This window comes from Manis javanica, chromosome 14 (genome assembly GCF_040802235.1).
Source record: "Manis javanica isolate MJ-LG chromosome 14, MJ_LKY, whole genome shotgun sequence".
Classification (NCBI taxonomy): domain Eukaryota; kingdom Metazoa; phylum Chordata; class Mammalia; order Pholidota; family Manidae; genus Manis; species Manis javanica.
Window position 1 is genome coordinate 46,035,926 of NC_133169.1, and position 14,128 is coordinate 46,050,053.

Consider the following 14,128-nt stretch of genomic DNA (forward strand, 5'->3'; position numbering starts at 1 on the left):
AACACTGTTGGGAAACATTCTCAGATCTTACTGGTGATACACTTTGCAGGGTCTGAGGTGTCCATCCTCACCGCCATGTCCTATGACCGCTATGTGGCGATCTGCCACCCCCTGCACTATGAGGTCATCATGAACAAGACAGCATGTGGGAAGTTGGCAGCTGCCTCCTGGGTCCTTGGAGGATTCTTTGGAGGTCTGTATATGACTGGCACTTTCTCTTTATCTTTCTGTGGTTCCAGAAGAGTCCCACAGTTTTTCTGTGATGTTCCCTCATTATTGGAGATTTCTTGCTCTAAAGATCATATTACTATTAATGTCAATGTGGCCATTGGGATATTTTATTGGGTTTTTTGTTTACTTGTCATTGTTTTCTCATACATCTATATTTTCAATACAGTGCTAAGGATCCCATCTGCACAAGGCAGGCCAAAAGCTCTCTCCACCTGCCTTCCCCATATCACGGCTGTGACCACCTTTCCCCTGACAGGAGCCATTGCCTATTTGAAACCAGTGCCTGAGTCCCCGTCTCTCCTGGCCTTGCTGCTCTCATGCTGTGCTCAGTGCTCCTCCCTCTCTGAACCCCATTATCTACAGCCTCAGGAACAGAGAAATCAAAGCAGCCCTGAGAAAGCTCCTGTGGAAAATAGGTGGCAGTATGAAATAGGAGAAATGGAAATTCAATTGCCAGAGCTGAATTTTTATTTGTTATTAACAAATTGTTATTTGTTATTAACAGTCTTTATGATACTGGATGTGTAGCAATTCTTCTCAGTTGGTTTTCTAAAAAAAAATCTAAGTTTGAAAGATTGGAATTCCCCCAGCTTCAAAAAAGCTCTAGTTTTTATCAAGATATATTTCACTTAGTGAATCTACCCCTGCATTTATCTTATCTTACTGACTTTAGCAGATTTACTTTCATACAATAATTTTGTTTGTTTACCAGTTTCAACAATAAAAGGCTACCAAATTTGGACTATTTCTTTTTGTATCTTATTTTCAAACATTACATTCATATCAAATTTTAGTTATTTCAAAAATCATATACAGATAATAGAACAATTGCACATATTAAAATTACTGCATTGAATTTCATGAATTTTACACAAATTCTTTTATCAATGTTTAGATATTATTAGGTAGTGGACATTCCAAAAGAGATGTGTTAATGTGTTTGAAAATTGAGGTTGTATTTAATGTTCCATTATTGTGCTGGTGTATCCTAGCAGACACTAGTTTCATTTGTGTGATGTATTTTAAAGTAAATTTTTATCAATATGGTACCAAATGCATTATTTAGTTATATTCCTTCTTATTCTATTAGAAACATTGCTTTTCATAAACTCATAAAAACAGAGTTGAATGGTGATTACCAGATGGGTGGGGGTAGGGGTATTTGGGTTAGATTTTTTAAGGGTACAAACTTGGAACTAATAGATAAACAAGCCCTGGGGATATAATGCACACATAGTGATTATACACAAAGCTGTCTTATAAACTTCAAAGTCTCTAAGACACTAGATCTTGTTTCCACCAAAAATCCCAAGAAATTATAATAATCAGATATGATAAAGGTCAGCTAACACTATAGTGGTTATTATACTGCAATACTTGATGAATCAAACCAACATACCATAAGCTTACAAAATGTTATATGAAATTATATCAATAAAATAATTTTTAAAAGAATGTTATAGGAATTACATAGTGTTTTCCAAACTTGGAAAATCCAGAATCTTTTTTTGCTTAATGTAAAAATTCATAGGGTTTTTAAATAATCAAGTTAAACAAGCACAGGCACGTCAAAAGACCAGAAGTAAATTTTTCTCAGTTGATTTCCTATGTGTCCAATGCTTAATTTGTATTATGGGAATCTAAGTTTAAAGAAGAGTAAGAGGAATCATTAGAAATAAAATTGCTCTTTAGTTAGGTAGATGTGCAGCATTTATTTTTGGGTATCCAATTCAGTAAGAATTTTTTAGTAGAAATTTAAAGGAAATCAGTTAAATAAATAAATACCATATAATCTCATTTATGTGTGAAATACATATACAAAGCAAAAGAGAATTAACAAAATAGCAGGAGGCTCATATAGACTGAGAAGGGACTGGTGGCTACCATGGGGGAGGGCTTGGAATGGGTGCACTGGGGGAGGGAGGGTGATAAAGGGACACAAACATTGTAAATCATAAGTCTGTCACAAATCTTTAGAACAGTGTGGAGAACATGTAATGTTTTCCTATGTTGACACTAACTATACTAGTTGATAAGATTTAATAATATGAGTAACTGTTGAGCCACTGTGTTATATAATTGAAACCAATATAAGATTGTCTATCAACTATACTTCAATTCAAAAAAGAAAAAAATCAGCAATAACACCTAAAATAAAAAAGTATCTGCACAACAAAGGAAATAACCAACAAAATAAAAATGAAACCTATGGAATGGGAAAAATATTCGAAAATCATAAATCTGATAATGGGCTAATGACTAAAATATGCAAGGATTCATACACCATAGAAACACATAATATGATTAAAATATAGGCAATGGACCTGAACAAATGTTTTTTCTAAAAGTGGACATACAAGTTGTGAACAGGAAAATTAAAAAATAGCCAGTATCACTAATCATCTACAAAAAAATGCCAAGAAAACCATAATGAGGTACAATTCATTTATTAGGATAACCTTTATTAATAAAAAACACATAATGTTGGTGAAGATACAGAGAATAGGGAACACTTTTACACTGTTCATAAGAATATAAATTGATACAAACATTATAACAGTTTAATATCAGGCTTATACCTGTGCTTTTATGTTTATTGCAAGAATTATTCACTAAAAGAAACACATGGTAACTTCAGTTGTGCAGGTGAAGATTTGGAGATATGTGTAACTGTTGAACCACTGTGTTGTACATTGGAAACCAATGAAAGATTGTATGTCAATGAAATTAAATTAATTATTCAATTCATTTAAAAAAATAAAGACAACAGCCAGCTAAATGTCTTTCAACCAATGAATAAAGAAATGTAGCAAGTGTGGATAATGCACGGAATTGATTGTCACAATGAAGTATCATTTAGCATAAAAATGGGTGGACCATTTTGTCCCCTTCATGTATTTACCCCATCACTCCAGTCCTTCCCTCTGGTAACTGCTGTCTGTTTTCCATGTTTATAGGACTATTTCTTTTTCGTTTGTGGGTTTGTTTGTTTTTTTTTAGATTCCACATATAAGTGAAATCATATGGTATTTGTCTTTTTCTGCCTGGTGTTTTTCACATAGCATATTACCCAATAGGTCCAACCATGTCACAAATGACAAATTTCCTTCTTTTTTGTGACTGAGTAATAGTCCATTGGGTATATGTGCTAATCTTCTATGTCCATTCATCAGTCTATTAATATTTGGGTTGCTTCCATGTCTTGGTTACTGTATGTAAATAATGGTTCTATGAACATAGGTAAGTATATATATATATTTGAATTAACAATTTTGCTTTCTTCAGATAGGAATTGTTGGTTTACATGTTTTTTTTTGTTTTTAATTTTTAGAGGAATCTCAATGTTGTTTCCCACATTTCACCAATTTACATTCCCACTAACAGTGCCTGAGGTTTCCCTTTTCTCTTCATACTCACCAACACTTGTTATTGCTTTTCCTTTGGATAGTGGCCATTCTGACTGGTATGAGGTGATATCTCACTGTGGTTCTGACTTGCATTTCCCTGATGATTAGTGATGTGGAGCATCTCTTCATGTGCCTGTTGGCCATCTGTATGTGCTCCTTGGAAAATGTTTGTTAAGATCTCTGCTCACTTTTTAAAAGGGTTATTTGTTTTCTTGGTCTTGAGGCACATGAATTATTTATATCTTTTAGATGTTAACCTCTAATTGGATCAATTATTTGTGAATATATTATCCTGGACTGTAGATTGCCTTTCCAAAGTGGGAGTAAATTTGTGGTGAAACTAACCCTCAACATACATATTACTCCATGTATATATGTGTAAATATATTTACACACCTGTGTAAAAACTATTGAATAAGAGAGTTGAGAAATGTAACACACTATTATTTTTACTACAATGGACAGTTGAAATCATGCATATAGGAAAACAAGGGGGCTTCATTTTCCTTGTATTAGCCATTAAACAAATGAAATTAGTACACAGAGGAGCAATTCAGTCTTTATCTTTATTTAACTAGCACATTGAAAAAGCTAATAAGGGGAAACTTTCCATTATAATATATGTTTAGGAAGGATTTTATAGTCATGTTCATTACTGGAAGTCACATATATTTCATATAGTCCAATTTGTTGGATAGAAGTATGGGCTTGGGAGCCAAAATGCCGGGACTGACCATGGACTTGGAAAATTGCTTATTTTACTTTATCTTATTCTTTTCCATTGAATTATATCAATCATCTAGAAATCCATTCAGTCTATCCAAATATCTATCTTCCTTTCCCTTCAAAATAAATAATATGAAATCATTCCTTATATTTAGAATGATATCTGTTTCATTATACACTTAAAAATAAAGAAAATAATCCTTAACATTATGATACATTTGGGGCTTCTAAAATGAAAAACATCTGAGCAGTTCTTAGAGCATTGTCTGACACATCATTATTTGTAGTAGTTCTTATAATAGTAGTAGTTATACATAAAAAATCTCTAGAAATAAGTTGCACAGAAAAAAAACAATGAAATGCAATGAAATACGTACATACATATTTTTGATTCTCACACTCAGGTTGTTCCAAGCACACCTTAGGATGTTCCAATAACCAAACTAGATATCAGTTTTTAAATTTAAATGAACTGAAACTAATTAATGTCACTGTTGTGTCAGCTTCATTTCAAGCCCTTAATAGTCACATATATCAAGTATTAACATATTTGATAGTACAGTTCTAGGGATCTTTGACTTGCAAGCTTATGTCTATTCATTGAATTCCTGCCTCTAATTTAAAAACCCAATTTTCAGCCAGGATGGCGGCATGGGTAGAGCAGTGGAAATCTCCTCCTGAAAACACATAGAGCTATGAAAATATAACAAAGAAAACTCTTCCTAAAATAGAGACCAGAGGACACAGGACAACATCCAGACCACATCCACACCTGCAAGAACCCAGCGCCTTGCGAAGGGGGTAAGATACAAGCCCCGGCCCAACAGGACCCAAGCGCCCTTCCCCTGGCTACCAGCAGGTGGAAAGAAACTGGAGCGGTTTTTTTTTTTTTTTGGCGAGTGCTTTTTGGAAGCCTTAAAGGGACAGGGACCCCGTTGCTAGGGAGGCAGGGCAGCGGGACCAGTGAGGGGGTGCCTGGGACCAGCGCCTGAGGACAAAGACTACGGCGTGTTTTTCCCTGCCGGACCGGTGGGCGGGTGCCTGACACCGGCGCCTGAGGACGGAGGAAATCGCGCGTTCTTCCCCTTTTTTTTTCTCTTTTTGGCAAGTGCTTTTTGGAAGCCTTAAAGGGACAGGCACCCCGGCGCTAAGGGGGCAGAGCAGCAGGACCAGTGAGCGGGTGCCTGGGACCGGCGCCTGAGGACAAAGAATATCTTGCGTTTTTCCCTGCGGGACCGGTGGATGGGTACCTGAGACTGGTGCCTGAGGACGGAGTAAATCGCCCGTTTTTCCCCTTTTTTTTTCTCTTATTGGCGAGTGCTTTTTGGTAGCCTTAAAGGGACAGGGACCCCATTGCTGGGGAGGCAGGGCAGTGGGACCAGTGAGGGGGTGCCTGGGACCAGCGCCTGAGGACAAAGATTATCGTGCGTTTTTCCCTGCCAGACGGGTGGGCAGGTGCCTGACACCAGCGCCTGAGGACGGAGGAAATTGCGCATTCTTCCCTTTTTTTTCTCTTTTTGGCGAGTGCTTTTTGGAAGCCTTAAAGGGACAGGGACCCCGGTGCTAGGGAGGCAGAGCAGCAGGACCGGTGAGCGGGTGCCTGAGACTGGCGCCTGAGGACGGAAGAAATCCCGCATTTTTCCCCTTTTTTTTTTCTCTCTCTTTGGCGAGTGCTTTTTGGAAACCTTAAAGGGACAGGGACCCCAGTGCTAGGGAGGCAGGACTGCGAGACCGGAGAGCGGGTGCCTGGGACCGGTGCCTGAGGACAAAGAATATCGCGCGTTTTTCCCCTTTATTTTTCTCTTTTTGGTGAGTGCTTTTTGGAAGCGTTAAAGGGACCGGGACCCTGGTGCTAGGGAGGCAGGGCTGCGGGACCGGTGAGCGGGTGCCTGGGACCGGCACATGAAGACAAAACATATCGCGCGTTTTTCCCTGCGGGACCAGTGGGTGGGTACCTGAGACTGGCGCCTGAGGACGGAGTAAATCACCCGTTTTTCCCCATTTTTTTTTCTCTTTTTGGCGAGTGCTTTTTGGAACACTTGAAGGAACAGGGACCCCGGTGCTAGGGAGGCAGGGCAGCAGGACCAGTGAGCCGGTGCCTACAAACAGCACCTGAGGAAAAAAAAAAAAATTGCGTGTTTTTTCCTTTTTTTTTTTCTTTTCCCTCTCTCATTGCTACTGTTGTTGTTTTGGTTTGGAGAGTGCTTTTTGGAAGTCTTAAAGGGGCAGGACAGGACACTTAGACCAGAGGCAGGGAATCTGGGGATCTCTGGGCACTCTAACCCCCTGGGCAACAGGGAGCACAGAGGCCCCTTATGGAGAAAAATAGTCTCCCGGCTGCTCCACCTCCAACGGGGCTCCACCACATTGGAGGAGCAGCCCCAGCCAGGCCACACCCACAGCAACAGTGGAAATAAACTCCATAGCAAACGGGCAGGTAGCAGAAGCCCTGTCTACTCACACCTGGCATGCATAAGCCACTAGAGGTCGCTATTCCCCCAGGAGAGGAAGGCCACAGAATAACAAGAAGGGAAGCTCTTCCAGCGGTCACTCGTACCAGGTCTGCAAACTATCTCTATCACCATGAAAAGGCAAAACTACAGGCAGACAAAGATCACAGAGACAACACCTGAGAAGGAGACAGACCTAACCAGTCCTCCTGAAAAAGAATTCAAAATAAAAATCATGAACATGCTGACAGAGACGCAGAGAAAAATGCAAGAGCAATGGGAAGAGATGCAGAGAAAAATGCAAGAGCAATGGGATGAAGTCCAGAGGGAGATCACAGATATCAGGAAGGAGACCACAGAAGTGAAACAATCCCTGGAAGGATTTATAAGCAGAATGGATAAGATGCAAGAGGCCATTGAAGGAATAGAAACCAGAGAAGAGGAACATATAGAAGCTGACATAGAGAGAGATAAAAGGACCTCCAGGAATGAAACAACACTAAGAGAACTATGTGACCAAGCAAAAGGGAAAAAAATTGGTATTATAGGGGTACAAGAAGAAGAAGAAAGAGGAAAAGGGATAGAAAGTCTCTTTGAAGAAATAATTGATGAAAACTTCCCCAAACTGGGGGAGGAAATAATCGAACAGACGACGGAAATACACAGAACCCCCAACAGAAAGGATCCAAGGAGGACAACACCAAGACACATAATAATTAAAATGGCAAGGACCAAGGACAAGGGAAGAGTTCTAAAGGCAGCTAGAGAGAAAAAGGTCACTTATAAAGGAAAACGCATCAGGCTAACATCAGACTTCTCGACAGAAACCCTACAGCCCAGAAGAGAATGGCATGATATGCTTAATGCAATGAAACAGAAGGACCTTGAACCAAGGATACTGTATCCAGCATGACTATCATTTAAATATGATGGCAGGATTAAACAATTCCCAGACAAGCAAAAGCTGAGGGATTTTGCTTCCCACAAACCACCCCTTCAGGGCATCCAACAGGGACTGCTCTAGATGGGAGCACTCCTAAAAATAGCACAGAACAAAACACACAACATATGAAGAAAGGAGGAGGAGGAATAAGAAGGGAGAGAAGAAAAGAATCTCCAGACAGTGTATATAACATCTCGATAAGCGAGCTAAGTTAGGCAGTAAGATACTAAAGAAGCTGACCTCGAACCTTTGGTAACCACGAATCTACAGCCTACAATGGCAATAAGTACATATATCTCAATAGTCACCCTAAATGTAAATGGAGTTAATGCACCAATCAAAAGACACAGAGTAATAGAATGGATAAAAAAGCAAGACCCATCTATATGCTGCTTACAAGAAACTCACCTTAAACACAAAGACAAGCATAGACTAAAAGTCAAGGGATGGAAAAACATATTTCAGGCAAACAACAGTGAGAAGAAAGCAGGGGTTGCAGTACTAATATCAGACAAAATAGACTTCAAAACAAAGAAAGTAACAAGAGATAAAGAAGGATACTACATAATGATAAAGGGATTAGTCCAACAAGAGGATATAACCATTCTAAATGTATATGCACCCAATAGAGGAGCACCAGCATATGTGAAGCAAATACTAACAGAAAAAAGAGGGAAATAGACTGCAATGCATTCATTTTAGGAGACTTCAACACACCACTCACCCCAAAGGATGGATCCACCGGGTAGAAAATAAATAAGGACACACAGGCACTGAACAACACACTAGAACAGATGGACCTAATAGAAATCTATAGAACTCTACATCCAAAAGCAACAGGATATACATTCTTTTCTGTTGCACATGGAGCATTCTCCAGAATAGACCACATACTAGCCCACCAAAAGAGCCTCAGTAAATTCCAAAATATTGAAATTCTACCAACCAATTTTTCAGACCACAAAGGTATAAAAGTAGAAATAAATTCTACAAAGAAAATAAAAAGGCTCACAAACACATGGAGGCTTAACAACATGCTACTAAATAATCAATGGATCAATGAACAAATCAAAATAGAGATAAAGGAATATATAGAAACAAATGACAACAACAACAGTAAGACCCATCTTCTGTGGGATGCAGTGAAAGCAATCTTAAGAGAAAAGTATATAGCAATCCAGGCACACTTGAAGAAGGAAGAACAATCCCAAATGAATAGTCTAACATCACAATTATCGAAACTGGAAAAAGAAGAACAAATGAGGCCTAAAAGTCAGCAGAAGGAGGGACATAATAAAGATCAGAGAAGAAATAAACAAAATTGAGAAGAATAAAACAATAGCAAAAATCAACAAAACCAAGAGCTAGTTCTTTGAGAAAATAAACAAAATAGATAAGCCTCTAGCCAAACTTATTCAGAAAAAAGAGAATCAACACAAATCAACATAATCAGAAATGAGAATGGAAATATCATGACAGACACCACAGAAATACAAAGAATTATTAAAGAATACATTGTAAACCTATATGCCAACAAGCTGGAAAACCTAATAGAAATGGACAACTTCCTAGAAAAACACAAGCTCCCAAGACTGACCAAGGAAGAAACACAAAAGTTAAACAAACCAATTACGAGCAAAGAAATTGAAACGGTAATCAAAAAACTACCCAAGAACAAAACACCGGGGCCGGAAGGATTTACCTCGGAATTTTATCAGACACACAGAGAAGACATAATACCCATTCTCCTTAAAGTATTCCAAAAAATAGAAGAAGAGGGAATACTCCCAAACTCTTTCTATGAAGCCAACATCACCCTAATACCAAAACCAGGCAAAGACCCCACCAAAAAAGAAAATTACAGACCAATATCCCTGATAAATGTAGATGCAAAAATACTCAATAAAATATTAGCAAACAGAATTCAACAGTATATCAAAAGGATCATACACCATGACCAAGTGGGATTCATTCCAGGGATGCAAGGATGTTACAACATTCGAAAATCCATCAACGTCATCCACCGCATCAACAAAAAGAAAGACAAAAACCACATGATCATCTCCATAGATGCTGAAAAAGCATTTGACAAAATTCAACATCCATTCATGATCAAAACTCTCAGCAAAATGGGAATAGAGGGCAAGTACCTCAACATAATAAAGGCCATATATGATAAACCCTCAGCCAGCATTATACTGAAAAGCGAGAAGCTGAAAACATTTCCTCTGAGATGGGGAACCAGACAGAGATGCCCACTCTCCCCACTGTTATTTAACATAGTCCTGGAGGTCCTAGCCACGGCAATCAGACAAAACAAAGAAATACAAGGAATCCAGATTGGTAAAGAAGAAGTTAAACTGTCACTATTTGCAGATGATATGATACTGTACATAAAAAACCCTAAAGACTCCACTTCAAAACTACTAGAACTGATATCAGAATACAGGAAAGTTGCAGGATACAAAATTAAGACACAGAAATCTGTAGCTTTCCTATACACTAACAATGAACCAATAGAAAGAGAAATCAGGAAAACAATTCCATTCACAATTGCATCGAAAAGAATAAACTACCTAGGAATAAACCTAACCAAAGAAGTGAAAGACTTATACTCTGAAAACTACAAGTCACTCTTAAGAGAAATTAAAGGGGTCACTAACAAATGGAAACTCATCCCCTGCTCATGGCTAGGAAGAATTAATACCATCAAAATGGCCATCCTGCTTAAGCAATATACGGATTTGATGCAATCCCTATGAAACTACCAGCAACATTCTTCAATTAATTGGAACAAATAATTTAAAAATTCATATGGAAACACCAAAGACCCCGAATAGCCAAAGCAACCCTGAGAAAGAAGAATAAAGTAGGGGGGATCTCACTCCCAACTTCAAGCTCTACTACAAAGCCATAGTAATCAAGACAATTTGGTACTGGCAGAAGAACAGAGCCACAGACCAGTGGAACAGATTAGAGACTCCAGACATTAACCCAAACATATATGGTCAATTAATATTTGATAAAGGAGCCATGGACACACAATGGCAAAATGAAAGTCTCTTCAACAGATGGTGCTGGCAAAACTGGACAGCTACATGTAGGAGAATGAAACTGGACCTTTGCCTAACCCCATATACAAAGGTAAACTCAAAATGGATCAAAGACCTGAATGTAAGTCATGAAACCATTAAACTCTTGGAAAAAAACATAGGCAAAAACCTCTTAGACATAAACATGAGTGACCTCTTCTTGAAAATATCTCCCTGGGCAAGGAAAACAACAGCAAAAATGAGCAAGTGGGACTACATTAAGTTGAAAAGTTTCTGTACAGCGAAAGACACCATGAAGAGAACAAAAAGGAACCCTACAGTATGGGAGAATATATTTGAAAATGACAGATCCGATAAAGGCTTGATGTCCAGAATATATAAAGAGCTCACACGCCTCAACAAACAAAAAACAAATACCCCAAATTAAAAAATGGGCAGAGGAACTGAACAGACAGTTCTCTAAAAAATGAATACAGATGGGCAAGAGACACTTGAAAAGATGCTCCACATCGCTAATTATCAGAGAAATGCAAATTAAAACTACAATGAGGTATCACCTCACACCAGTAAGGATAGCTGCCATCCAAAAGACAAACAACAACAAATATTGGCGAGGCTGTGGAGAAAGGGGAACCCTCCTATGCTGCTGGTGGGAATGTAAATTAGTTCAACCATTGTGGAAAGCAGTATGGAGGTTCATCAAAACGCTCAAAACAGACCTACCCTTTGACCCAGGAATTCCACTCCTAGGAATTTACCCTAAGAACACAGCAATCAAGTTTGAGAAAGACAGATGCACCCCTATGTTTATCGCAGCACTATTTACAATAGCCAAGAATTGGAAGCAACCTAATTATCCATCGGTAGATGAATGGAAAAAGAAGATGTGGTACATATACACAATGGAATACTACTCAGCCATAAGAAGTGGAAAAATCCAACCATTTGCAGCAACATGGATGGAGCTGGAGAGTATTATGCTCAGTGAAATAAGCCAAGCAGAGAAAGAGAAATACCAAATGATTTCACTCATCTGAGGAGTATAATAACAAAGGAAAATCTGAAGGAACAAAACAGCAGTGGAATTACAGAACCCAAAAATGGACTAACAGGGACCAAAGGGAAAGGAACTGGGGAGGATGGGTGGGCAGGGAGGGATAAGGGTGGGGGAAGAAGTGGGGTATTAAGATTAGCATGCATGGGGGGGAGGGAGAAAGGGGAGGGTGGGCTGCACAATACAGAGAGGACAAGTAGGGATTCTACAACATTTTGCTAAGCTGATGGACAGTATCCGTAATGTGGTTGTTAGGGGGGACCTGGTATAGGGGAGAGCATATTAAACATAGTACTCTTCAGGTAAGTGTAGATTAAAAATTTAAAAAAAAAAAGAAAGAAAGAAAGAAAAGGGGGACTACTCCTTGATAGGATAAAACTATTGGTAAATCAAAGATCAACGCATGCTTTAAATATCCTTAATGTTGATCACTTAAAGGGTGTCAGATGATCAGCTATGGAGGTACTCTTTTCTGATAATACTCCTGTCTCTTAATTAAAAAAAAAAAAAAAAAAAAAGCAGTTACTTGTGCTGACCTCCAATGAGTTCTGCACAGTGGTATAGAGGGCATGTCAAAGTGTGGGCAAAGGGTCTGTTTGTTTCTACGCAGAAGATAAAGGCCTAGCTTGGATACCCAGAAAATGAACTAAGATACGATATGAGGAGGAGCTTCCGGCATCAGCACTCTCTGGAGGACTCGTGCTGGGGGATGATCATCAAAAAGCCTCCACAGGGATCCGGACGATGCTGCGGTTGTGGCTGCATCCAGCCCACCGTCTCCTGGACTTGCCATAAGAAGGAGGAGGGAGATGTCTAGGCTGGCATGTGCATACAGTGAGACAACGAATTTGACTGGATCTGTACTGTTGGAACTCAACCAGGAGTTGGGAGGGGTGCAAGTTGTAGCACCCCAAAATCTCATGACTATAGACTATCTATGGTTAAAAGAACATATGGGATGTGAACAGATCCCAGAAATGGGCTGCTTTAATTTGTCTGATGGTTCAAGTACAGTTGGAAAATATCCATCATATCATAGATAAATTTTCACAAATGCCTAGGGTGCCTAAATGGTTTTCTTGGCTTCACTGGAGATGGCTGGTAATTATAGATTTGCTTTGTTTATGTCACCGTATTCCTATTATGTTAATATGTGTGTGCAAATTAGTTAGTAGTTTAAAACCTATACATACTTAAGGTACTATACAAGAAGATATGTCAAAGAAATAATCAATCCTCCCAAGTTTCCTTCATATGCTACATCTATAGCTTTTCTTCTTCCTTCCTAATTACAAACCTTAAATAGAATTCGTGCCTCATATCGAATTTACCGAGTATCATAATTCCTCCAGGTGGTAAAGATACCTCGAGACAAGTGCTGGGCATAGAAGCCACAGGGCATAAATCTGCAAAGAAGTAAAAAGCTAACCTTTGCAAACAATATGGCTTCTCTCTCACTTACCAACTTTACATTTCCCTGTATGGCCCCGGAAGATGACTGGTTAGCCAGAGACGGGTAAGATTCCTCAAGGGAGGAACAACCTAAGACAGGCACAGTCGCAGGGGGGCCATCAGGTGAGAATTTGGGGATCAACAGAGGTGAGGCTCAGAACCTCACCCCTCCTGCTTTGAGAGAAATCTTCTGCATCCGTGGATGTCTTGCTGCCCTTGTCTAGCCTGGATTAATACTTAGTCCATAGGCACACACCTGATCATCTGATCATCTACATTTGCCTTCTTACAGCACTAAACTATGTTTTCTACCTTTATCTTGCATCTACGTACCACTTCAGCATTTTATTAAAAATAAAAATAATAATAATAATAGGAGAAATGTGGGATCAACATATAAATCAAGTACAAAAATCAAATGAATATTCATATTTGACCTGATGGTTTATAGGTCATATTGCATGATCAAAACCGAAAGTTTCTGTGATGAATGCCCTTGTACTGTTCACCATGTAAGAATTTATTCACTCTGTAAGAATTCGTTCACCATGTAAGAACTTGTTCGTTATGCTTCAGAAGATTGGAGACTGACGAGAATTAGGCTTGAGATGGATTAATGATTGTACATTGAGCATTGACCCCCCTATACTGAATTTTATTGTTGTTAACAACCATTTGATCAATAAATATGAGAGATGCCCTCTCAAACAAAAAAAAAAAAAAAAAATTAAGATCAGTAAGAGGGAAGTGTAGAGATTTATTTTTTCACACCCAAACTGGGGGGTGTGGAAATATTTTTCCCATTGCACATA